We start from the raw sequence: 27,184 nt of genomic DNA on the forward strand, positions 1-27,184 counted from the left end.
CAGACAATACTGGGCATTAAGCAAGAAATAACCACTGGACAGTATGTCAGTTCACTTCCGCATGCATGCACATATCCCAAAGACTCACTTACACCTAGCAAACTAACGTATGAAATTTTGGAATATGTGGGAAAACTGCATAATTCATGGAAAATCCAAGCAGACTGCATAGTCACAAGCATTAAATAACCTATAGTGAAATTAACATTGCTTAACACTTTACTGTGTGGTCTCTCATAACCTGTGGAGATTCACTAAGCAGGGAAGCCTTCCACCCATTGCCTCCAAGCTACATCAGTTGCCTGTGGCAAAATATTTAAGGGGAGAGGGGTAAGAGAGTCAGGATTATTGTGTCATTGTTAAAAATCCTAATTTAATTATAGTCCATTCCAATGTCAACTGGACATCAGAATGTCAGCTGTAACAACTATCATTGCCTGAACGATCAGATTTGAAATTAAAGAACAATATGATCATCATGAAGGTGTGAATTTCTGTGCAAGCCTGTAAGAATCACACCTATGTAAAAATCACATACAGTTGACTCTAATAAAAATCCTGCTGCTTTTCTAAGAAGAAACTGTTGGTTATTAGCGTTTGTATCCCATTATTGAATTAGTTCAGATGTTTTTTAAAGAAGCATTTAATATAAAAATCAATTTCTATCTTACCACTATAATACAGTATTTTTACAGTGTAACTGAAATTCTGATTTTTTGATAGAATCAGTTTTGCTAGTTAAACTGAAATTCTGAAAACTTGTTTTTTAATTTTACCTTTTTAAAGTGAAACAAAAATAGATTTTTCAGTCAGTCTGTAATCAGGAGGCTTAATACAACTACCATAATTCAGAAATGCAGCCAACAGTAATGAAAAAATAATGTTAACACACACATTTTACCCAAGATAAATTATACTATAGTAATAACAAAAATATTATGCAAATCTACTCAAAAGTCACACTTGGGTTACCCGCTATTACTCCTTCTGCTTCAGACTGACAAAAGTAAAACACTGAAATACAGCATTTTTTTTAAATGTGCCCCTGGATACTTTGGTAGTACAGTAATCCCTCCTCGATCGTGGGGGTTGCGTTCCAGAACCCCCCGCGAAAGGTGAAAATCCGCGAAGTACAAACTATATGTTTATACGGTTATTTTTATATGGTCATGCTTGGGTCACAGATTCGCGCAGAAACACAGGAAGTTGTAGAGAGACATGAACGTTATTCAAACACTGCAAACAAACATTTGTCTCTTTTTCAAAAGTTTAAACTGTGCTCCATGACAAGACAGAGATGACAGTTCCGTCTCACAATTAAAAGAATGCAAACATATCTTCCTCTTCAAAGGAGTGCGCGTCAGGAGCAGAGAATGTCAGAGAGAGAGAGAAAAGCAAACAAATCAATAGGGCTGTTTGGCTTTTAAGTATGCGAAGCACCGCGTCACAAAGCAGTTGCAATGAAGGCAGCAGCTCACACCCCCTCCGTCAGGAGCAGAGAATGTCAGAGAGAGAGAGAGACAGATAAAAACAAACAATCAAAAATCAATACGTGCCCTTCAAGCTTTTAAGTATGCGAAACACCGTGCAGCATGTCGCTTCACGAAGCAGCTGCACAGAAGGGAGCAACGTGAAGGTAATCTTTCAGCATTTTTAGACGAGCGTCCATATCGTCTAGGTGTGCGAACAGCCCCCCTGCTCACACCCCCTCCGTCAGGAGCAGAGAATGTCACAGCAAGAGAGAGAGAGAGAAAAGTAAGTTGGGTAGCTTCTCAGCCATCTGCCAATAGCGTCCCTTGTATGAAATTAACTGGGCAAACCAACTGAGGAAGCATGTACCAGAAATTAAAAGACCCATTGTCCGCAGAAATCCGCGAACCAGCAAAAAATCCGCAATATATATTTAAACTAGGGGGCTCCGCCCCCTGCTCGCTTCGCTCGCCAACCCCTGGTGTTGGGAATGACAAAGAGCGTGATGTATGAATGAGATATAGAATAGTGTGACGGTGTAGATGATGCAAATAGAAAGCAAACAATAAAGTGTGTGGCACAGTGTTACGGTTTATTTGAAAATTTCTTTGTACACGCCGTTTAAGTGTAAAAGGTAATTCCAGCTCAGAACTTGTAAGGTCATTTAAGATGGTTATTGTTGTGATCAGAGTCAAGTTTGTCAGAGCTTAGAAAGAGTTGTGTCTCTCCAGGAAGTAATGGAATGACTTGGGTATTAATGTTTTCCATATTAATATTTTTTGGACATAATATAGTGCGTTGTGTTAAAAGGGGCATTTGGTCTAATGAGATTGCTGTTCCAAATGTCTCTGTAACTAAGTTGTCGCAGATAAAGGCTTGAGGAATTGTAATAATATGTGCCTGAAGTCCAGCTGTATTGGTGAGTGTACCATCTCTCAGTTGTAATAAGCAATTGTTATGATCTGGTTCTGGACATCGTATCTTTTTTACTAACTGTATCTTTTGAAAGCAATGCCAATTGTCTGCATATTTTAAGGTGCACTGAACAATAGCTGAGTGCATGGCATCTGGAAGAATAGCTAATCACTGTCTAAAATCTCCTCCTCATAAAAGTACCTTTCCTTCAAATCGAATATTATTATTCATAAACGTTTGTAGAAGTTTATGAATGGTGTTGAGTAAGTGACTTCATGCCATTGAACATTCATCAATAAACAACATTTTTTCAAGACGGATGTCACGTGCAGTGCCACCGTTAATGTTCATAGTGGATACCGATTTGTAGGATCTAATGTAGTTGATAAAGATTTCACTTTCAGGTACATCGTCAGTTATAAGCCTCTGTAGATATTCAGTATATGAATGTAAAGAAGGCAGTCTAATTTGACCCTTTTGACAACAACGTGTAAATGTATAACTTGTATTTCCAGTTGTTTCTTCAGGGAAGTGAACTGAATGATAATGATTGCAAATGACATTCATTAATCCGAATGAATTTTACTGGTGTATGTTTTTCTTGTGCCGTTTGAGAGGCGCGTTGTTGCATGTGTAGTATTTGGGACGTGTTGTTTTGGAGCTGTAATCGATTTGCCTGTGCTGTGTGAGAAGCCCGTTGTAGCCTTCGCTGCCATTAACGTATGTCTGAGACGGGAGGTGTTTCGTTTTGAATCCGTGCCTGTTGCGATGCAGCACTTTGATTGATAGTTTGCGTCATGTGGATCTAGGATGTAGATTTGTGCATATTTGCGTTGTTGATTTGTTTCAGGGTGCACTGTTCCAATGCGATGCAGTATTTGTGCACATATGCGAAAGTAGTATGGGCCATTGCCTTTTGGTGGCCTGATATTTACTCCGGTATATGCAAAAGCAAATGAACCATTGTAGGATCTAATGCAGTTCATAAAGTTTTTACTTTTAGGTACATCGTTAGTTAGAAGCTTTAGTTGAGCTTTGCGTTTTTGGAGTCAAGACATTTTTTCTTTTAGAAATATGGATAAGTAATAAGGAGTATTGCACTCACTGTTAATATGGAGCCTTTTCTGCGGTTGAACGGTTAATAGTGCCTTATTGTAATGAGATCCACCTATGCTGCATAGCCGTCTATTTTGTTGTTTCTTTCGTTTTCGTGTGTTTGTTCCTGTTATCCTTTCCTTTTCGTTTTGTACCCGTGACCGTGTATTCATGACTTGTTTCTTTCTCAGCATGCGAAATATGGATAAGTAATAAGAAGGATCGCAGTCACTGTTAATATGTTTCTTTTTCTGTAGATGAACGGTTAATAGTGCTTTATTGTAAGGAGATCCACCAATGCTGACACCTATGCTGTCTAGTGTGAAGGTGTTGATGTTCACTTTAGAATATGTGGCTTTGGGTGTCACTTCTTATGGATGTGTGTGTGTGTGTGTGTGGGGGGGGGGTTGAGGATTTGTTGTCGCGCGAGCGTCTTCTTTCTTTTTGTGTTCCTGTGTCTTGTTGAATCCCCCTCTTTGTGTGTGTCCCGTCCCTTGCTTGAAGGGTCTGTGGGGTGGTTTTGTGTTCTTTTTTTTGTGTTCCATGGGCTTGTTGAATCCCCCTCTTGGTGTGTGTCCCGTCCGGTGCCTGTAGGGGGGGGGGGGGTGCCTTGCTGTTGTGCGCGAGCTTCTTTTTTTTTTTTTTTTGGGTCTAGTTTCGTGTGCAATGTGTTTCGTGCTTTGCTTGCGTTTGAATACTTTTTTATGTGCCGTTTCCTTTTTCGGTGCTCTTTGCGCCTCATTTCTCAATTTTTCCTGTGCTCACTCCTTTTTTCTGTGGTCTTGTCCGCCTCTCGCAGCCCCTCATCCGCCTCTCTCGCCCTCTTCTATCCGCCTTTCTCGGCTCCTCAGCCGACCCTCGCGGACTCTTTTTGCGCCTGCGCAATACGTCTTTTTGCAGCTACGGCCCATTGCCGGATGTGCCTGCGTCCATCATCCGGTTTAGCATTCTCGGTTAGTAATATGGATATGCTTACATATAAAATCCGTGATAGAGTGAAGCCGTGAAAGTCGAAGCGCGATATAGCGAGGGATTACTGTATACCGATTTCACTATGGAACTATCTTGTTTTGTTTTTTTTTTTGTGGGCTATGTTGTGTTTGCATGGCAGTGAGACAGCCACAGAAGGCATGATCTCTGAAATCAAAATGTTCCAGGGCAGGGGTTCTTAACCTTATCATTTATATTCACTATACAGCCCGGTACTATTGATTTAAAGTAGATGTAGTACTAGTAGTAGAAAACATAGTAGTGGTACATCTGTTTTAATCTGCAAAAGAGGATTGTATTTAATAATTACTAGGGGCTCTGCCCCCTGCTCGCTTCGCTCGCCAACCCCTGTGTTTGGTTAATCCATCCATCATCCAACCCGCTATATCCTAACTACAGGGTCACTGGGGTCTGCTGGAGCCAATTCCGGGCAACACAGGGCGCAAGGCAGGAAACAAACCCTGGGCAGGGCAGCCAGCTCACCACAGGGCGCGCACACACACACCAAGCACACACTAGGGACAATTTAGAATTGCCAATCCACCCAACCTGCATGTCTTTGGACGAAGCACCCAGAGGAATGCCACGCAGACACGGGGAGAACATGCACACTCCACGCAGGGAGGACCTGGGAAGTGAACCCAGGTCTCCTAACTGCGAGGCAGCAGTGATACCCACTGCGCCACCATGCCACTGTTTGGTTAATCAGATATACAATTTTAAAAGCTTTTTTTTTTGGAATTGTTTCAATTTCATTAGTTGCACTTTCACTTTAAAGGTTTATTAAAAACAATATTTGGAATTACCTTTTCTTCAAGGTCGCATAGAATTTTGAATCCGTCTTTGGAGATGCATTGTGACAACGCAACATATAATCGCCCGTGAGTGAATATTGTTTCTGTTTCTCTAATAAATAATCCGACTTTTTCTAATGGTTGTCCCTGTGATTTGTTAATTGTCATAGCAAAAGCTATTCTCACAGTAAACTGTAAACATTTTAATACGAATGGCATATCACAATCTCCTTTGGTGTCTAATGTTATTCGCGGAATATATACATCACCTTTCTTGTCGCCTGTTAAAATTTGCATTGCTTCTCCGTCATCATAAATATACACCTGACCGAATTGTGTATTCTTTGAAATTAAATTTGTCGTTGCTGTAACTGTTGTGGGACGACTTTGCTTTGTCCTGCTATTTTTTCAATTACACCTGTCTCTGATGATTAATTACCTTTTGTTTGCGCTAATGAAATCTTTACTATCTTTTTTTTTTATACTGTAGCAACTGACATAATAAAGTGTCACAAAAGTTTTACTTGAACAATTCCCGACTTTGTAACCCCAAACACAACTGTCTAGCACACTCTCCAACCCCTCCTCCGGGTCTCGCCTCCCCCTCACCGCGGTCGGCTGAACGCACGCTAAGGATATGCCGTTGAATCATCAGCGGTCATTCTGCTGCTGCCTGTTCTGCTCATTGCATGTCATTGTTTTAAGAGCTGGGAGCACATGATGCGTGTCTGCCAAAAGCAATCCAACAACTGCTTGGTTAAGATGTCTGTGGACTTGTTTTAAATGATGGCTCACTGACTTCTCACGTGACGTTGTAAAAACAATAATTGTCCCTTATTTCCGGCCCTGGGTCGAGGACATGTAACGCTGCTCCCGATGGTTTCGGGGCGAGGGGGTTGGTTGGGGTCAGCTGCTGTCGCGTTGTGTCTTGCAAGAATCTCATGTTCTCTTTCATCTCGCAGGTCTTTTATTTGTCTTCCATGATGATCACGTATCGTCTCCTAGTCATTCCATTCTACAGGATTTTCTTTTATAATAGAGAGATGAGTGGACATTATTTTTTGCATTAAAAAAAGGAGTTTTTTTTTTTTTTAATGATTGTTTACTTATAATAATAAGTTTAATAATACTTTGTGTATGTCATATGTATGAGACAATCAAATCTCAATAAAAGAAAGTACATTATATTCATTGCATGCAAAGTTGTGCTTAAGTGAATATTTCTGGGGAAGGGGGGTCCATAGCTGTCATCAGATTTTTAAAGGGGTCCATGACTCAAAAAAGGTTAAGAATCAATATACTAAGGCTTTTGTTTTCACATTTTGACAGGTGCTTCATAGGTCTTGCAAGAACTGGCACTTTTTTTTTTTTTTTTTTTTTTAAATGGGGGGGGGGGGGGGTGTATGCATGGCTATTCTAGTGCACTGTGTTAGCTGGTCTTAAAGTTGGGGCATTTTCACATTTACTAGTCACTTCAATGAGCTCATCACCACTATTTATTAAACTTATATTTTTATAACTGAGTCATATTCAAACAGTGATAACAGACTAATTGCATGAACTAGTAGTGTACATAAAATGTTTAACTCTTCTAGGGTGACTGTCGACTTTTGTGAACACAAGGGGGAGACAGGTGATGTCAACTAAACTCGATATTCAGGGACAAAGGATGAAAAAAGCCGTAAACATCACTAAAACTCACCATTATTTTATAGGTAGACTCTTTACTAGGAGGACTATTAGCCTTATTGACTTGACTTTGAATCCCTACCTGTGCATGAGTAGCGTAAACAACATCTAGAATGAATCAACATAAGGAGAGGGAGCGAAGTGAATATGCAAAGCAAATACTCTGCGTGTATTATTTGTTTATTAATTAAAAGTATTTACAAAAAAGACCGGTACCTGCATCAGCTGATTGGTCCCCAGCTGATTGTAGTGCTGAACACGCTTGTGTAGTTGACATGCCTTTAGTAACGTTAGTCTTGGGAGGACACAGACATAGATCGGTGGAAGGCAAGCTGGCAACTGGACTTCAAACGACAGGGCATGCTAGTGGACACTACGAATTACCTAATTGTCACTTCAAGCTGTTTTTTTTTTTCTCTCCAGAATGTACCTTTCAGCTTATGAGTAATGAGACAAACATGTAATAAGTATGTGAATTTTCATACTGTAGAGGCTCATGAAACATAAAACAAAAGTGCAATTTTAAGTATTTAAAGTTGATTTATGTGTAAAAGCATTGCTTTGTGTGGTTTTCAGAAAACTGAATTTTTTTGGAAAAATATTCACCCCTCGGATAAACGGGGGAAAAAATAATTTGCCCTAAAAGAATGAAAAGCAATTTTAAAATAACACATTACTAAAATTGTTTTCATAAACAGAAGCTTGTTGTACTGTATGTAGAGGGATAATTGTAGTTCACATTTCTTACCTGATGGTGGATCACTGCGGCACATTGCTGATAAATTACAGTATCAGACAAATAATTATTATAACCTTTAGATTATGCAGTCATGACCATTTTTTTTTAGTGTAACAGAAATATGGAATGCACATATAGTCACTATATAATGAAATATTACCATCTTTCCAAAATTTCTAAAGTTTTCTTCAAAAAGAATTCAGACCCCTTCACATTTTTCACATTTTGTTAAGTTGTGATGGTGTGGGTTGGCTCCATGCTCCCACTTTTGTCTGGGAGCCTCTTGAACCTGACACTGTCGATAACATAACTGGATGAGCGTAGCAGATGAGGAGAAAACACACAATGAAAGGGGAAGGTGTAAAGGTGCTTGGTGCTTTTATTAAAAACCAACTAAACAAAAATGTCCAAAACTGCAATGCTTCAAAATGTTCCATAAATAAATAATCCATAAAAAGTAAAAGGTGCTGGTGGAGATTAAAAACAATTAGGTTAAAAATCAGAGATAGTCCATTGAAAAAAGTGTACCTTAATGCTTCCCTTTTAACCTAGCGCCTCCTCCCCTTATCCTGTCTGGACCTTGCAGAAGAAGGAGACGCCTGCTGACAGGTGCAGTCGACCTTTTTATCTGGGCTCTGTTCCTTGCCGCCCTTCCTTAGGCATCTACAGGGCAACCAGACGAGCCCCACACATCTCTATCGCAGCTCACCTTCAGCCTTTGCAAGGAGACGCCATCACTTAGGCCGCTCCTACCACCAAGAAAGCACTCAGTAAGAGCGTCCCTTTCACAACATCTGGTTCCCACGGCCCTGAAGCTCACTCCTGACCACCTGCCCCATTCCATAAAACTCTCGCTTTCCGTATCTGCCTCTCTGTCTTCCTTTTCCTTTTAACCTCCTTCATGTTAAGAGTCTCTCTCTATCTCTCTGGTAACCGGCCAGTCTGTTTTCTTGTTTAACCTGATCTGCTTTCTTTTCTCTCCCTCATGCTTCCCCTTTTAAAACAGGGGTGTGGCACAACTGCAGTGATCAGCAGCCCCAAAACCGATTAGGGTTGCAGGCGATCCTGCACCGGTACATTAAGTGCAAGGCCATCCACTCCAACATCACGCATAGGAACCACTCTCGCCACGTTACTAACCCCCCATAAATGCACGAGTGCGTCAGTCAGAACCATTTATTTAATAAAACTGTCACCTTTCTCAGCCGTGAACCCCACTTTACCGCATTGTAGCCTTGTGCTAAAATCATTTCAAATAATTTCTTCCCCACATCAATCAACACTCGATATCCCAGAAAGTCAAAGAGAAAATAGTTTAGAATTTTAAGTGTATTGATTAAAAACTAGAAGCAGCACCAGTCGTTGCTAAGTAATTTTAAGCAACGGTGTGTTTGTCTGCTAGTCTGGCTTCAGCGTGTTGTGGTGTTCCAGTTGCACTGTTGTTCTCACTCAGTGTCACACACACACACACAAACAATTCACTCCAGAGATCTTAGTTTGGATTCAAGTCCAGATTCTACCTGTGTAACTAAAGGACATTCCCAGATTTTTTCCTAAGCTTCTCCTGCCTGTGTTGTCTTTGCTTTGTGCTTAGGGTCATTATGCTGTTGAAAGGTGAACTGTCAACCCACAGCACTTTTCATTAAGGTTTTCATTAAGGAGTTCTCATTGCCTCAGTCTCAGCTGCTGAAAAACATCCTCACAGCATGATACTGCGACAACCATGCTTCACTACTATGATAGTATAGAATAAGTAGTGCTCTTTCTCTCCAGATAATGAGAATAATCTTGCTTTCATCAGATCAGAGAATATTCTCTCTCTCACAGTGTTTTCCTTTAAGTGCATTTCACAAACTTGGAGTGGACTTCCAAGTGTCTTACTAATGAGAAGATTTTGTAAGGCCACTCTGTCATAAGGACCAGATTGCTGGAATGCTGTAGTGATTGTTGTACTTCTGGAAGTTTCTCCCATTTCCACAGAGGTTCTCTGGAGCTGATCTAGGAGAGACCACTGCATTCTTGATCACCTCTCCTACCATGGCCCATCTCCCAATTGCTCAGTTTAGCCGGACAGAAGAGGAAGACTTGTAGTTGTTCCAAACTTCTTAAATGTAAGAATTATGAAGTCAACTGTTCCCTTGTGAACCTTCAATGCTGCAAGAATTTTTTCTAGTCTTCCCCCAGATATGTGCCTCGATACACTCCTGTCTATATAGCTCTGTAGGCAATTCCCTTGACTTCATGGCTTAGTTTTTAGAAACTCTGAAGTGTCTGCAGTTACTATAAGGCAAGCAATCACTATATACAGATTCTAGTGTTTCACTTATTATTTTTTTAATCTGTAGCAGAATTACAAAAAAAACATCAAACATAGTCAGTGCACCAGAAAAAACATCTTTACATAAAGCTATACTGGCAACTCCAAGGGGTAACATGTAAATGTTGCACAAAACTGGGCCACACACCAAACATTAAGGGGCATCCAGATGCGACAGACTGTAGAGCTATTTATTTTGACATCACAGAAAACAGAGCATAGGACCACATCTAATAGAACATGTTGCAGTGAAGCCTGCACAAGTCATTTGCCCCCCCTCCCCCAATAAACGAGTTCAAAGACTAGACAAATAAATATTCATTCAGCATCAGAGTAAAAATGAGGAAGATGCTGCATACCATAAGCCAAAATGTATGTTCATACATTACCAGCCTTGCAGGTTTGCTTGAATATAACTGATATAATCACTAAAAGAAGAAAACTACTTAAAGTTCAGTTTCTGCAGAGAAATCAGTTCGTGAATATACTTACTGCCTTGTGCATACTATTCAGATTGTTTTTGTCTGAACAAACATTTTCCTTTAAATTTCTGGAGGAAACAGAAACGTATGCCTTTAAAACTGGATAAGTAGCAACTTAAGATGAGCTCATGCACTGCTAAAAGGAGTAATGAACCTCTCCTCACTTACAAGGGTCTCCTTTAAATCTCAATTGCTTGTATTTGACTAGACTGGGAAGGACTGGAGTAGTCACAGAAAACTTGGAAAGGACAAGAATTGAACCCATTTCATTAGATCATCATGGCAGGGCTATCATACACCAACAACAACTAAAACATCCTTAATTCAGAAACAAATATTATATTTAAATAAATGTGATGACAATGTTAACTCCACTGACTTAGTCAAACGAATCAAAAACTTAAGATAAAAACAAACGTCTCATATTATTTTTCATTACATCCTTCGGTACTGCAGGTCCTTACTAATTTCTTCCTTATTCAAAGCTAGCCAATTCATTATTTCACTAGGTAAAAATTAACTCAGATCGAACAAGATTTTCTTAATACAGCATCATTTTCAACTGCATTCTATTTAGTTGACATCACAGCAAACCATGAATTGGGTTCTGGAAATCAAAAAAAAGCATTTACTCAATTGTTTATTGAGCTGACAAAACGAACAATAACTCAATAACAGAATAAATGCATGGAAAATAAAGTGTCTATCATCAGACTACTTTGTGCAGCAGTAGTGAATAATTCCTTCAACAGCAGCTTTTACAGAGCTCAGGCAGGGAATGGTATGATGGAGACATGTGCACAAGTTGAATGGGTGTGCTCATAAACAGCAGCTTATCTGCTCTGTCATCTGTTGTTAATGGCAGCTGACAAACTACCAATGCTAGTTCTTTTATAGCTGCTGATGAGACCGACAACCCCCCATCCCACTAAACGGAAAAGAAACATCCATCTCCCAGTGCTGCACAGAAAAAGTTCTCTTTTCTCTAAAATAGACTGTCATTCAGTATCAAGTGAACAGAGAAAGCAACAGAGCACACACTTGTAACATTTGCAAAATCGAAAACAAGTAGTAGTACTGGGAGGGGATATGAGATGAATAGTGTTGGGACCAAAACATGCTCAGTTTTTATGGGTTTGTTAATCCCCTCTTCCTGGCTTAGTTTAATTTATTAACACTAAAGTACATAAATAAACACCTCTCTTGAATTACCAGATTCATCCTTCCCAACGATGTACTGACATTTTACTACACGACATTGAATCACAGTGGGTTTAATGAAAAATACAAAGTGAAAAGTGATCTCGCAAAGTGATATAAATTATGAAATAAAAACAAAAAACAACGGTATTTTTTCCCCATGCATGAGTGGATGTTAACCACATTTTCCACTGCAATTACTGCAGTAGACTGGCTAGGAATAACCTATTCCACTGTCATGAGAGCTGTACATTGTACAAAAAAATTTTTAATGTGCACAAAAGTATTAATACAGCTTTGCATGGCCCCATAAAGTAATAGTTTCCAAGGGGGTGGCACCAATGAAGAGAAGGAATCACATTGCATGGCAGTTGCATTCAAAATATAAAACCTTTTTATTGAACAAATTTTGCAAACAACTTAAACTATAAATTTGACAACATATTTTTAACCATCCAAAGAGGCATTTAGACATAGTAAAATATTCAGATGTGCTTGTCAAAAGATGTATTGCACTGAACATGTCTTAGAAAAGGAATAAAGAGTACAGTAATCCCTCCTCCATCGCGGGGGTTGCGTTCCAGAGCCACCCGCGAAATAAGAAAATCCGCGAAGTAGAAACCATATGTTTATATGGTTATTTTTATATTGTCATGCTTGGGTCACAGATTTGCGCAGAAACACAGGAGGTTGTAGAGAGACAGGAACGTTATTCAAACACTGCAAACAAACATTTGTCTCTTTTTCAAAAGTTTAAACTGTGCTCCATGACAAGACAGAGATGACAGTTCCGTCTCACAATTAAAAGAATGCAAACATATCTTCCTCTTCAAAGGAGCAAACAAATCAATAGGGCTGTTTGGCTTTTAAGTATGCGAAGCACCGCGGCACAAAGCTGTTGAAGGCGGCAGCTCACACCCCCTCCGTCAGGAGCAGAGAGAGAGAGAGAGAGAGAGAGACAGATAAAAAAATCAATACGTGCCCTTTGAGCTTTTAAGTATGCGAAGCACCGTGCAGCATACTTAAAAGCTGCACACAGAAGGTAGCAACGTGAAGATAATCTTTCAGCATTTTTAGACGAGCGTCCGTATCGTCTAGGTGTGCGAACAGCCCCCCTGCTCACACCCCCTACGTCAGGATCACAGATAGTCAGCGCAAGAGAGAGAGAAAGAAAAGTAAGTTGGGTAGCTTCTCAGCCATCTGCCAATAGCGTCCCTTGTATGAAATCAACTGGGCAAACCAACTGAGGAAGCATGTACCAGAAATTAAAAGACCCATTGTCCTCAGAAACCTGCGAAGCAGCGAAAAATCCGCGATATATATTTAAATATGCTTACATATAAAATCCGTGATGGAGTGAAGCCGCGAAAGGCGAAGCGCGATATAGCGAGGGATTACTGTAAATATTTTTTGTAAACCAACTACACTTTCTGGTAATGTTATCAATCTCTGTCCACTGACACATTAGCTATATGGATTGTAATGGTGTTGGTTACCTCGATCCACCGCTTACTTTTTTTGTCGTAGGCAGTACCTCTAGCAAATGCGTCTACAAGTGACGTCTGACTCAAGTGTCTTCTAGCTTTTTCAGTTTTACCTGAAGACGCGGAGGGTGACAATCTTAGTTCCATACATTCATGGTACTCCAATGCTTGTTTACGGCTAAGGTGGTTCAGCAAATTGCTCATATTGCCGCCTCCGGCAACAACTTTAGCTCCACAGCATTTGCAGTAAATAGTTGTTTGGTCCACATCCGACCTTTTAAAACCAAAATCTCCAGACAACAGACACAGCTCATTTTTTCGGCAAAAGTTCTTCTGTGTCATCATGTTCAACTTTATCGTCTGCTACAGCTTCAGTTTCAGAAAGTTCTCTGTCCATTTTCACCACTCAATACCTACACTAACACATGTACTCCATTGCATGGGTGTTTAGCGGTGTAGCAGTGAAAAAGGTCCCACCTTAAATATTTTCCCGCTGCGCCACATTCCAAACGTTGTTTAGGCTATTTAAACCGGTACTGAGGCATAAGAAAAATCAATATCATAACAAAAATAAAAAACGGTTTTCAGTATGAACCAGTATACCGCCCAGCACTACCTTAACTATTAACGGAGAAGTAGAGTGTGACAGGCACCGGTGTGGACAAAGGACTAAGTCAAATAAAAGTTTACAGCATTTGGAAGCTACATATGTTACCTTAACAGTTATAAGGGAATGGGATAGTTGAATTGGTTGGTTATTTTAATGTTGAAAATTAGAGATTACAGTTTTCTCTTTATTGTAATGTATTAATATTATTGTTCACTTTTGTTGTTTTTTTTTTCCTCAAAAGGGGGTATATGTGGGATATTGATGTTATCAGTCAGGAGGTAGAGGTCGCTGTGAGGAAAAGTGTGGAGGAGGAAAGAAAGAAAGAGGAGTTAATAAAGTTAAGGAAGAACTGACAAGATTGTGTGATCCATTTATTTCAGCAATATATAACAAGTAATGAATGATTTGAATGTGTTAATGTAATTAGGAACACGTTTGAATGAGTTTCACATACCGGCATGTGAAGTGTCCTGGTTTCAATTTTCTTTTTCATCATGTCCCTTTTACATGCACCAAAAAAAAAAGAAACACCTCTTTTGATGGGCAAATGTACAGGCAGTAGTACGTAGAACTTCTAATCTATGTTACGAATATATTTGAACATTCATTTATTTCTGATGAGTATTTATATCATATTTTTATATAATGACTGCCATATACAATGTTTATGAATCTAAAGTTTCAGAGAATCTAAACACTAGAATAGTTCATCACCACCAACTTATCCTTGCCCCCTGAATGAAGTTATCTTGAACATGCGTGGTAGACAACAGGCTATAATCTGTGCAACCACCGAGTAGTTATACTTTGCTATCTTTAACAACTTCTAAAGGGAAGTTGTTCATACACCTACTGTAACATATTGCAAATTCATCATGCAAACAGAATAGCACTTAAAGAAAAGGTGCAGTACTGGGCACTTTTTTTTTTTTTTTTGCCAATTCTCATAAAACCAACAAGGGCAAATGCATATATTTATGCAGCCTGTTCAATTCTTTTACAAAACCTGTTTGGGATGCACCAACACCAACTGCAGCCACCGAATGGTGTTCAAATTCAACTTTTTTTAATGTGAAGAAAGCATGCAAAGAGATTGTCTAAGCATTATCTTCAGTGATGATGTGACTGGTGGTGGCAGTTGTACAGTGAAGAAGTCTGAGGTAAATAGGAACGTCTTATCTGCTCAAGTTCTAGTAAATACCTCCAAACTCAGTGGACGGTACTTCATACTACAGCAAGATAATTCCAAACATACTGCTAAAAAGGCAAAAAAACGGAAAATTCTTGAAAGACTAAGCCATTCATTCACCAGATTTAGATCCAATTGAGCATGCCTTCCATAAGCTGGGAAGAAACATTAATGGGACAAGCTCTGAAGCAAGCGGGAGCTGAAGATCACTGCATAGGAGGGTTGGCACAGAATTCCAAGAGAAGATACTCAGCACCTGATGGGTGTCTATGAATCATAGACTTCAAGCAGTTATTGCACGCAAAGGACATTCAGCTAAGTACTAAATAGGACTGCTTTATATACCTACCACTGCTATTTTCCAAACATTATGGTAACCTAAAATGGAGAGACAATGTAGAAAAAGTGTAGTTATTTCTACGTGGTGTGATGGAAAAGTATGCAAATAACTTCAAATTAGTCTGCAATGTGCCCTTTAATAATGTCTGAATTGTTTGATTTGTAAATTTAAAACTGTGTAACAGAAGGGTAAATCAAGGAAAAATTATTCTTTGTCCCAAAAATTATGAAGGGTACTGAATCAGCTACATAAGAAATCTTTACAAGAATTCCAAACCACGTTATAATACATATGGAAAATTATTTACCAACCACAAGCATCTTTGAAAGACCATCCATTAACACACATGTATATAATGCATAAACATACTGCATTTTATAGTCACTTCAGACTCATATCCAATGCTATCCATCTTTAATAGGCTGCATAAAAAAAAAAGTTGGTTTAAACTTTAATAACCTAAATTTTGCAAGATTTGGAATATAGATGCCAAAATGCACAGAAAAAGACATTTACACCTTTAACAGCAAAAAAGGCATATCACACAGAAGGTTGCAATTGAAAAATGAACTGGACCACAACTTGACTGTGAATAAGATGGCACCATCCAATATTCTCTGTATAAACATTTGCAGAAGAATGTTCAATCAGCCATTTTTGTTAAACTATAAACTAAAATATATGGCTTCAGTACACTACCACTAATAAAATTCTTTGATGTTACTGGATAAATTACTTGACAAATCTTTGTTTCTTAACTGGCATATATATATATATATATATATATATATATATATATATATATATATATATATATATATATATATATATATATATATATATATTTATTTATAAATCTGGCCCCTAGACATTCTCGTATACTCAGATATGGGGATGAGTATTTGAGGAGTAAACAGCAAGACAATGATTATATTTTTATATATAAGAACCATCAACAAATCAAATTCAATAATATACTGAACAATTACCAAATCAGTAAAGTTGAATAAATCAGGTTAACAGAAAAAGCCCAAAAGCTGACGGAAATCTATGTTTTTGTACCTAATAGTTGTATGCAAAATTTGGGTTGACCTAAGTGAAAGCGTATTCAAGTTAGTGTTTACATATACACACACACACAAACACAATTTCAAAAATGGTATTTTCGGACTCTGGGAGGTCTAAAACGTTGAGATTCATCAAAACCTCAACATCAAATCTTTGGACAATTACAATACTTTCCCCTGTACTTCATATATGAGAAAGTAAAAATTTAACTGTTTTAAATCAGAAGCACACAAAATCTAAGACCATTTAAAATTCTTAGCGAAAACAGACCCTCCACCCCAAAAAGATTTTTGAAAAGTCATAATTGTGGGGTTTAGGATAACTCACTTATTAAATTATACTTAATTTATTTTGCCTCATACTTTTGAAAATTGTAAAGATATATGTGGCAAAGTACAAAAGTAATTTAACATACTATGAAAAACATAACAGGGAATCCTCACTTTTTGTATGACCCAGTGAATGTAAAACAAGTATTGTACATAAAAAACACACACAACAAATAGAAGGAAGGCTATAACATGCAATATGAGCGCACACAGAACTGCTGACAGTATAATGCATTAACACTAGAATCCCTGAAGCCTACGAAAATATTCGTAATGCAGGGCCCTTAAATTCCCTTGCACCTTGTCATCGGCTAAAGTACTATAAATGTACACCAGCTGGTACAGATACAAACCAACTGTATGTGTTTACTGTATAATATTAATAAGAGCAACTCACAGGTGAAAACGGTTAATATAGGAGGCAGTCAGGATCGAACCGGGGACTCTTGATTACAAGTCAGCAATGCTTATCGCTACGCCATGGAAGCGGTTGTATGATCCTTGAACCTTTTGTGAAAGTGTTTATTTAATCTTTGGACTTTAGGCTTCACCCATTATATAGTTTATGCCTACATTTGGTCATTTATTACTAAAATATGAAAAACGGCTCTGTTTTAACAATGTGTTCCAAATATCAATCTATTATTTCCACTCTAAAACTCCAGCACTTCACTCCCAGATAATCAAGGTATGAGCTGGGAGAACTTTGTGCACGTTCTGCGGCGGTAGGGAGGATGGAACAGTAGGCTACTTGCTGCTTGTCTTGGTGGGGGGATGGAACAGCAGGTTCCTTACTGCTTGTCTTTATCTGCACATTTACAGGACAAAAGACGCTGACGGAGAGGTGCGAACGGATTTAAGGTAGGCCGAATTTATGAGTTTTTTCGTAGGCTTTGGTAATTCTAGTTTTAATTAGCTGAGTGGAGCTTCACACCATGAGTGCACAATATTGAACTTTTTCAAAATATTCTAATTTTCTGAAATACTGAATTTGAGGTTTTCATTAGCTATAAGCCATAATCAGAAAAATGAAAAGAAATAAATGCTTGAAATATATCACTCTATGTGTAAAGAATCTATACAAGTTTCACTTTATGAACTGAATTACTGAAATAAAGTAACTTTTCAACGATATTCTAATTTATTGAGCTGCACCTGTATACAGACTCAAATTTAGCGTTTATGGACTTTCCAAGTCATTTTTAGTGTTGCGACTATTCTCCAACTAAAGGATTGTTGTTAGAGGAGACTTGGGGTGGGCGGTGGCTCACCTCCTAACCCATAAGTCCCCCTCTCCCCAAAAAAAAAAAAATCCCATGGCTCCCATACAATGTACACTAACACAGAGCTGTACACATCCCTAATATATTGAAACAGATTGGAAGAATAGGTGAAGCATCCTAACCCTTGCAAAAATCGTATTTTCATCACTATAATGAGTTTCAATATCTCTCATTCTTAGAAGTTTTATTGTATTTTCTACATTGTTATTTGTTCATTATTTTTCTTATAGCAAATCTGTGCATGTGCATACCAAAGAAAGTGTTTTTTGCTAATGAAAAAAGATGCAAGTTCAAATTGTTTTCTTCAAAAATCAATAGTTTGACATTGAAATGTAATCTAGTGCAACCATTTTTATGTTATGCAAAGTACTACAAATTATACAGTCAATGAGTAGTAAGCAGTTTAGTGCAAATAGTCAACTTAATGTTGCCTGACTGAAAATATTTGTTCATCCTCTGCATTTTTTTTAATTGACATCTCAGACTACTTTCCACATCAACAAAATATTCTTTTTAGTTGTGAAAAGGTCTAATCTACATAATAAATCATCATTGTTACAGACACTCTCCTGAACAACCTGGTGATGCAAGTACAAGTTCTCTACTCTATCGTCTTAGATGGAAAAGAAATTGTAACACAAGATAAGAAAGGCAATGCTGCAGTCTCAGCATGCTGTTTAACTTGACCTTATAGTGCAAGCTTTCATGGTTTCTGTATTTGTATTTAATTTCTTTTTTTATATTAAAAAAACACATACACAGTATACTGGCTATAGTCTGATAAACATTAAAACTCATTTAGTAATTTCTGGTGTGAGCCGAAGAGGCTGAAATTATTTTTTTTTTTTCCTTTTTTTAATATTTTTATTTTATTAATTTTCATTGTAATCATTCCATACAAACAGATCAATTTATAACCCAACAAATTTGAAAACAAATCATACCCCACCCCTGAGAAGGAGAGCTTAGCTAAAGGAAAATTTCTTTAAGCTTTTTAATAAGGCAACATTAGACAAAAGAAGGGGAGAAGTAAATATCTATATAAATAAGAGATGGAGAAGGGAGTTAAATGCAATAATAGTTAATTAGAAGACAGACCATCTTAATTAAACAAGCTATTATGTAAAAGAAAAACTTGCATAAAAGAAAAAATCTGCAGGCACAAGAATCCAACACAACTGGACATTGTAGCCATTTTATTTGCAAATTTACTACTAATTGGGACTATTCACTGAAAATTTTAAAGATAAATTTGTTTCTAAGAAACAAATAGCTGAACAGGATCCACTGATGACTGCATTATTTGATCATTCTGTCTAATCCAATTTCTCTATAACCTGAAACAGCATATTTAGCCTTAACAAGCATTATGTAAAATGTAATTACATGTACTAGAAATATAAAAAAAAATCTGTTTTACTGTGTCACATAGAAACAAACTTACATTTGTATCAGCAATAGGCAGCAATTCACTTTTTAAGTTTCACATCTTTCTAATCTATTTGCTAGAGGAACAGGATTAGCTACATTAAAACCGGTTTGGTATACGCCCTTTGAAATTGCAATCCTATTACCCAGACCTCCCCTTTACGCCTCACAAAGGAAGCACTCTGTCAAGAATCAGTACTGCTGCTACAAATGTTATAATTGCCTAGAAGAAAACTTGGAAGTGCTCACCTTGGCTTTATTCCAAAAACACTCCTAAGGCATTTCTGCAACAGTGGGATAACACATAATCTCTAGTCATCATCAGCTTTACTCTGCAAATAAAAAACAGAAATTAAATTGATATAGTATATAAGGCTACATCAGAAGATTATCATAATTAGAAAGTTATCACAGTTATGAGGTAATTGAGAAACTGAATAATTTATCTAAACAAAATAATAGGAAAATAAACTTAGAGCACTTATACAAGGAATAGTGACATAAAAGAATTAAACTAAGGTCTCAAATTGCCCACAGCGCAATTAACTGCACACTACATCTGTGTGTCTCTTATCCTCCCTCACATTTTTTTTTTTTTTTTTTTTTTTTTTAAATCGTGATATACATTTGGACCCTGGCATACTTCAGACATTTTGGATTATACGATAGGTTACATAAACTCCTAGGAAATAAGAGAATTCAACAGAGTCAAGCATGCATGTGCTATGCACAGAAGCTGGAAATTATCTAAACTTGTATTTTTCTTAAGTTTTTACATGTTAAGAAGATGATGACCTCCAAGACGCAACACAGACTATTACGGTGGTAGTCAGTAATTTGGAGATCGAGAGAGAATTGCTATTAGGATTAAAAAGGCCAAAACCATAAAAATGATCACTATGGGCAGGTAAAAATTTATCTTACACAGCTGAAGGAAGATAGTGATTACAAATATAAACTAGAGGTAGGCAGTAAACCGGTATGACCACAAATACCAGTCTAACATTCTGAAATGTGAAATATCGCTGGTACCAGGATAAGTCCATAAATTCTGAACCACTAATGATAACATTTTCAAAACCATCAAAACTTTAACTTTCAGAAATCCTCTAAACATGACAAAAATCTAAACACACACACACACATCACTCGCAAGGCTCTTTTGAGTTGCAACTCTCTGCTCTTTCTGGTGTTGAATGAAGCGTTGCACAGCATCCATAAGCAAAAATGAGAGCCAAAAAAAACTTAAGTTTGACACTGCATGACACTAAAGCTGACATCCACCAATATCAGCAATAATTTACTCAAAGACTTCAAAGAAACTATACTGACAAAAGATAAATATAAACAAACTACATAAGTGAGGTGCATCGGTAAAAGCAAAATATTTCAAACTTCTGTCCAGTGGCGACCCCACCTCCCAAACACACATAACTCAAGGAGCTAATTACAAATATATAATAGGTCTTCAGAGATTTTATGCTGCTGAAATATAGAATAATGGAAGGGACCCGCAACAACAGCAAATGGAAACGGGTGCAGTAAACAATCAGTCCCATGTAGCGACTTCAGAGTCAGTCTTCCTTCAGTACTGATGATTTGCGTCCTCAAGAATTCGCAGCTGGGCTAGACTCCTTCGGTACTGTGTCTCTTTAGAGAATCCTTGGGTACCGCTGGGTTGAATTTGTGTCAAATGGCTGCAACAGATACACTGTAATTTCTGGAGGGAGGGACTGGACGTGTGTCTGCCTGGGAGGGTTGCTAGCCAGGATCCCCAGCTGTTTTGTCATGTGGTGGAACCATCACTAAGCTTTTAAAACACCCAAAAAACGCTCATAGGTATGAATAGGAACACGAAGCTACTAAAGCAAATGACAGCCAAAAACATGTGGCAATCTAAAAACATTAGTTGATGAAAGCATAACTTTCATCTGGCAAACTGTACAAAAGAAAAAGCAAACAATGGAGGGATAAAATGAGCAATCGCCAAGAGAAAGGCATAAAACCAATTCAGACTACACAAAAAGAAAGCTTCTCAAACTTGATTCAAAACTTGGGCCCATGATGAGATAGTGAGCTGTAAATGTTGCTGTAAATGTTTTAGTCAAATGTGTACACCAGAACGCCATACAGAATGTCATAAAAGGGGTTATGAACAACAACTGACTCAATCATGAAGCCAGACCATTTAGCCATACTGTACATACAGTTCACTCACTATTCACTACATTAACCACAATTGAAACCGAAAAACAAGCCTTCAGAATTGTTACATTTGATCTCACCAGAGATATAATAACTGGAGCGCTAAGGGAGGTTTTCTGGTCTTGGGCTTTACAGTAGAACAAACGTCATCCAAGCACTGGGGATCAACAATTGGACAAGACTGAGCTGTTTTGGACGGAAACTACTCATTGTTATTTGCATATTTTAAATGACAAAAACACAATACTTGTTAGAAACACAACCCAATATTTGCACATGAAATGGAATTTAATCTAGACACATTTAAAGTATTACAAAGAAAAGCACAATTGAGGGGTCTTGAAAACTTGAAAGTAAATTTAATTGAGAAGGACTTGGGTGTCATGGTGAACCTGTTACCGTACATAGTAGAAAATAATCAGAACATTAGAAAAGTTTACACAAGAACAGACCACTCAGTGCAACAAAGCGCTCGCCAGTCTTTTTCTCTTAATTCTTCCAAAACAATATCACATCTAGTTTTGAAGGTCCCTAAAGTTCTACAGTCTGCCACACTACTTGCTAATGTATGTTCATGTGTGTGTGTATGCTTTTGTGTGCGTGCATGTGTAGGCTGGGGACTTTAATGTTTTTACAAAATTTACCCTTATGCTTCGAGAACATGCAGACTTGGTCAGAAACTTAACACACTGCTTCCTATTTCAGCTAATTCGTGCACCCATCTACATACTATGCCCTAAACTTCCACTTTTTTAGCCTGATGCCAAACCTCACATTTGGTACAATCATCAAATGCTTTCTGAAAGTCAAGATAACTGCATTACTTTGATCATATCCTTTTGTTGCTTCTCCTCATAAAAAATTCCAGCGTGTTAGTAAAGTATGACTTCATTCATCTGAATCCACCCCAACTTTCCAGTAAAAATACCTTTTCTTGCTATGATGTTGCTCAATCTTTTCCTTAATTGCTTCTATTAATTTACCTGTGATGCACAGCAAGTTTTACTGCCCATACTTACTTGGGCCTGCCTGATTACTCATTTTATATAATGGGACAAGTTCTCTCTAACCTCCTTGAGCACTCAAAGATAAATATTATCTTGTCCTGGTGATTTATTTGACTTCAGCCTAGTACTTTTCCTCTACAAATTTCCAAATCTGTCATTACATTCTTAGTATTCCCTGTTACTGCTGGGAGGTTACCAACTTCCTCAGATTTCAGAAAAAAGCAAGTTTATAGTACTGTATCTGCTATTTCACTGTCTATATATTTCAATTCCCTTTTACTTTTCCTGACACACTTCACCTGCTCCTTGACTATTCTATTTACTACTAAAATAATGAAAGAATCTCTTTTGTTCATCTTTCACCTTCTCTGCAATACTACACTCTGCCTTTTTGTTTGCCTAATATCCTTCTTAATGGTTGCCCTCATATGCCCTACGATTTGTATTGGAGTTATCAGTGTTACGGGCCTTATGTGGCTGTTTTTTGCTAATTCAGATTTACCTAGTGTTTTAAAGTTCCTACCAATGCCAAATTTTGAGATGCACCTGTCCTGCATTACATGTAAAACATTTTAAACCTGTTCACTGCTCCTCAACTGTCTCCAATGCTCTTCTGTTATCCATTTGAATTCAGCTAATCAAGACTTGCCCTACCAAAGTAAAACCTAACAGTTTTAGTGTTTTCATCTGTGCTCGTCCAAAAAAAACTGACTGCTGATCAATCAGAGCATTCATAGCAATTCTCAATCTAAATCAGCATCTGCTTTTTTAAGCTTTAGGGCAATTCAGCTGTAGGGCTCCTTTACACAAGGTACTGCAGTAGCTGAGCCAGTGTACATGACTTTTTAAATTAAAGAAAGTGGAGTAATAAACAAGGAAGTTGTATTAGTTGTATTATGCAATTAGAAAAATGGCATGAAAAGCTTCTTTAATGGAGTTAGACCTTTTTTACTTTATCCTTTAAATAAAACAAACAGACACCACTTGTCCACGTCTAAATGGTCAGCAAGCTTGTGTTAAGTACAGCAGCTCAAATTATCAAAAGGGAAAAAAAAATGTGAAATTGCTACTTAGTAAACCTTAGGCTTCTTAGTGTTTTAAAGCTTTATACCGTGTCTATTTCTTTGTGTGTGTTATACAGTATATATTTTGATAAGAAACAAGTACTGCATAATTAAAATGGTAATCCATCTTTATAATTATATCTGAAAAATGAGGAATTCATAGCTGGTACACAGTAAAAAAATAAATACAGATGCACACACAGAAAAAAACCTGTATAAATATAGTAAATGTATACTAAATAGCAAAACAGATGTAGTGCAACAAATGATTAAAACAATTAAAAACTAAGTGCATGGATATTTGCATTTAAGTAGTGCTTAACTGCCAATATCAAATGATTGAATCAATGTGTGTGAATATATTTTTTGTTAGACAAATAGTAAAAACTTTGTACTTAGTAAAACATTGTTTCAGATAAGTACATTACTGAAAAAAATAATACGACAGCTTGTTTCTGTACATTGTATCCTCCATAATGTTTGGGGAAAAAAAGAAAAAAAAAAGTTTTTCCTTAACTTACCCCTCTTCTCCACAGTTTAAAATTACAAATCAAACAATTCAGAAATGAGTCAAGTGCACATTGCAGACTTTCATTTAAGGGTATTGCATATATTTCAGTCAGAGCATACAGAAATTACATTTTTACATGGTCCCGCCATTTCAAGGCACCATAATGTTTGGGTCAATTGACTGCTTGGGATTGCTTCATTTAGTGCAGGCATAAGATCCAAAAAGTAAAAGAAAACCATTTTTAGGTTGATAAACAAGAATAAAACCATTCGAGACATTAGTAAAACATTAGGACTACCTAAATAAACTCAGGAACGCACTGGTTAGCTCACTAATCACAAAGGGACTGGTATGCCAAGGAAGATCTCCACTACTGATGGCTCAAGAATCCTCACTGTGGTAAAGAAGAAATTTAAAAGCCCCAAATGCCTATCCAACAGTTCAGAAACAGTCTTCAGGACACAGATGTGTCAGAGACTACTATCTGCAGACAACTTCATAAACAGAAATACTGAGTCCATACTGCAAGATGCAAACCACACAAGTGAAGTCAGCCACAATGAATAGGAGGACAGATTACAGTTTGTGAAAACGTACTTAAAAGTGCCTGTAAATTTCTGAAAAACAGTCTTTTGGACAGACGAGACAAAGATGAACCTGTATCAGAATGATGGCAAGAACAATAAGCACAGACTAAAAGGAACTGCCCAAGATCCAAAGAATACCACCTCATCTGTTAAAATGTGGTGATGAAGGTGTTATGGCTTGGACATTTATGGCTGCCACAGGTGCTGGCACACTTATCTTTAATGATTATGCAATTGCTGATGGAAGTTGCACAATGCATTCTGCTGACAGAAGCAGCACAATGCATTCTGAGGTGTACTAAAATATCTCCTCAAATTCTAGTAAGTATCTCCAAACTTATTGACAGTGCTTCATGCTACAAACAATACAATGATCCCAAAACAAACACAGAAGTAGTTTTTCAAGGTAAAAAAATGGAACATTTGTGAATGGCCAAGCAGTCACGCCCAATTTAAATCTAATCAATACACATCTTCCATGTCCATAGAGAAAACTTGAGGACAAAGCCGTTGAAACCAGCAAGACCTGAAGACAGTTGTGTCAGAGGCTTGACAGGACATCACTAGAGAAGATACTCAGCACCTGATGATATCTTATAAATCACAAACTCTATGCAGTCATTGTATGCAAGGGACATGCAACAAAGTACAGTAATCCCTCCTCCATCGCGGGGGGGGTTGCGTTCCAGAGCCCACCCGCGAAATAAGAAAAATCCGCGAAGTAGAAACCATATGTTTATATGGTTTATTTTTATATTGTCATGCTTGTGGTCCACAGATTTGCGCAGAAACACAGGAGGTTGTAGAGAGACAGGAACATTATTCAAATACTGCAAACAAACATTTGTCTCTTTTTCAAAAGTTTAAACTGTGCTCCATGACAAGACAGAGATGACAGTTCTGTCTCACAATTAAAAGAATGCAAACATATCTTCCTCTTCAAAGGAAACAGAGAGGAAAGCAAACAAATCAATAGGGCTGTTGGCTTTTAAGTATGCGAAGCACCGCCGGTACAAAGCTGTTGAAGGCGGCAGCTCACACCCCCTCCGTCAGGAGCAGGGAGAGAGAAAGAGAGAGAGAGAGACAGAGAAAAACAAAGTCAAAAATCAATACGTGCCCTTTGAGCTTTTAAGTATGCGAAGAACCGTGCAGCATGTCGCTTCAGGAAGCAGCTGCACACAGAAGGTAGCAACGTGAAGATAATCTTTCAGCATTTTTAGACGAGCGTCCGTATCGTCTAGGTGTGCGAACAGCCCCCCTGCTCACACCCCCTACGTCAGGATCAGAGAAAGTCAGCGCAAGAGAGAGAGAGAGAGAAAGTAAGTTGGGTAGCTTCTCAGCCATCTGCCAATAGCGTCCCTTGTATGAAATCAACTGGGCAAACCAACTGAGGAAGCATGTACCAGAAATTAAAAGACCCACTGTCCTCAGAAATTAGCGAACCAGCAAAAAATCCGCGATATATATTTAAATATGCTTACATATAAAATCTGCGATAGAGTGAAGCCACGAAAGGCGAAGCGCGATATAGCGAGGGATCACTGTACTAAATATGGCAATTAATATACCTACCACTGATATGTCCCAAACATTATGGTGCCCTGAAATGCGGGGACAATGTATGAAAAGAGTTATTTCTACGTGGTCTGACAGAAATGTAAGCAAATACCCTTAAATTAAAATCTGCAATATGCGCTTCAATCACGTCTGTATTGTTTGATTTGTAATTTGAAATTGTGGAGCATCAGGGTAAATCAAGGGAAAATATGTCTTTGCCCCAAGCATTATGGAGGGCACTGCATTTTAAGGTAATTATTTTAGTAATTTTATGGTCACTGGGTAAGTCTACAGGATTTAATTTTGTAAATAAAGAATGAACAGGTACCATCTGTGGTCTATAGGAGTATTATTTTTATAGTTATTGTTATCATTTTAATATACAATAAGGCTTCCACACATCTGGGTTAAGCAGGGAAAAGAGTGGAAAAAAAAAAAAAAAAAAGAAAATAATCAGTATCAAAATTGGTCAATTAAGTAATCAGAGAACAGTATAATCCCTGAAAAACCTGATTGGAGCTGCCTAAGAATTATTATATTTATGGTCACTTGACTAGTGGTTCAATCACCTTAATAACCTGAATTCTATTCTGTTTATTATATTCCAGTAAACTTCCTTTTTAATATTACTAAAAATATATGTATTGAAGTCAGGGCTGTGGATTCAGAATAAATATGTACAGGACCTCCAACTAAAAGTACACTGTAATGATATAATAATAATAAAAGGTTCTAATTTCATATACAACTATTTTTTGTTCTAGCCTTTTGACAAAAATATAGCATTTTTAATTTTGTATTACTTAATATTTATAAAAAATAAAAATAAAA

The 27,184-nt window shown here is 37.6% G+C and overlaps 1 protein-coding gene across 5 annotated transcripts in view; it reads right to left on the reverse strand.

Moving 5' to 3' along the window:
* The window catches only part of ncoa2 (nuclear receptor coactivator 2), a 337,105-nt gene that overhangs the window by 196,813 nt on the left and 113,108 nt on the right, over window positions 1–27,184 (reverse strand). For all 5 annotated transcript variants that reach the window (XM_051929406.1, XM_051929405.1, XM_051929403.1 and 2 more), the window contains exon 2: window positions 19,672–19,754. The gene's annotated coding sequence lies outside the window, so the exon portion shown is untranslated. The remainder of the gene's footprint in view (window positions 1–19,671; window positions 19,755–27,184) is intronic.

The sequence above is a fragment of the Erpetoichthys calabaricus genome, chromosome 6 (assembly GCF_900747795.2).
Source record: "Erpetoichthys calabaricus chromosome 6, fErpCal1.3, whole genome shotgun sequence".
NCBI lineage: Eukaryota > Metazoa > Chordata > Cladistia > Polypteriformes > Polypteridae > Erpetoichthys > Erpetoichthys calabaricus.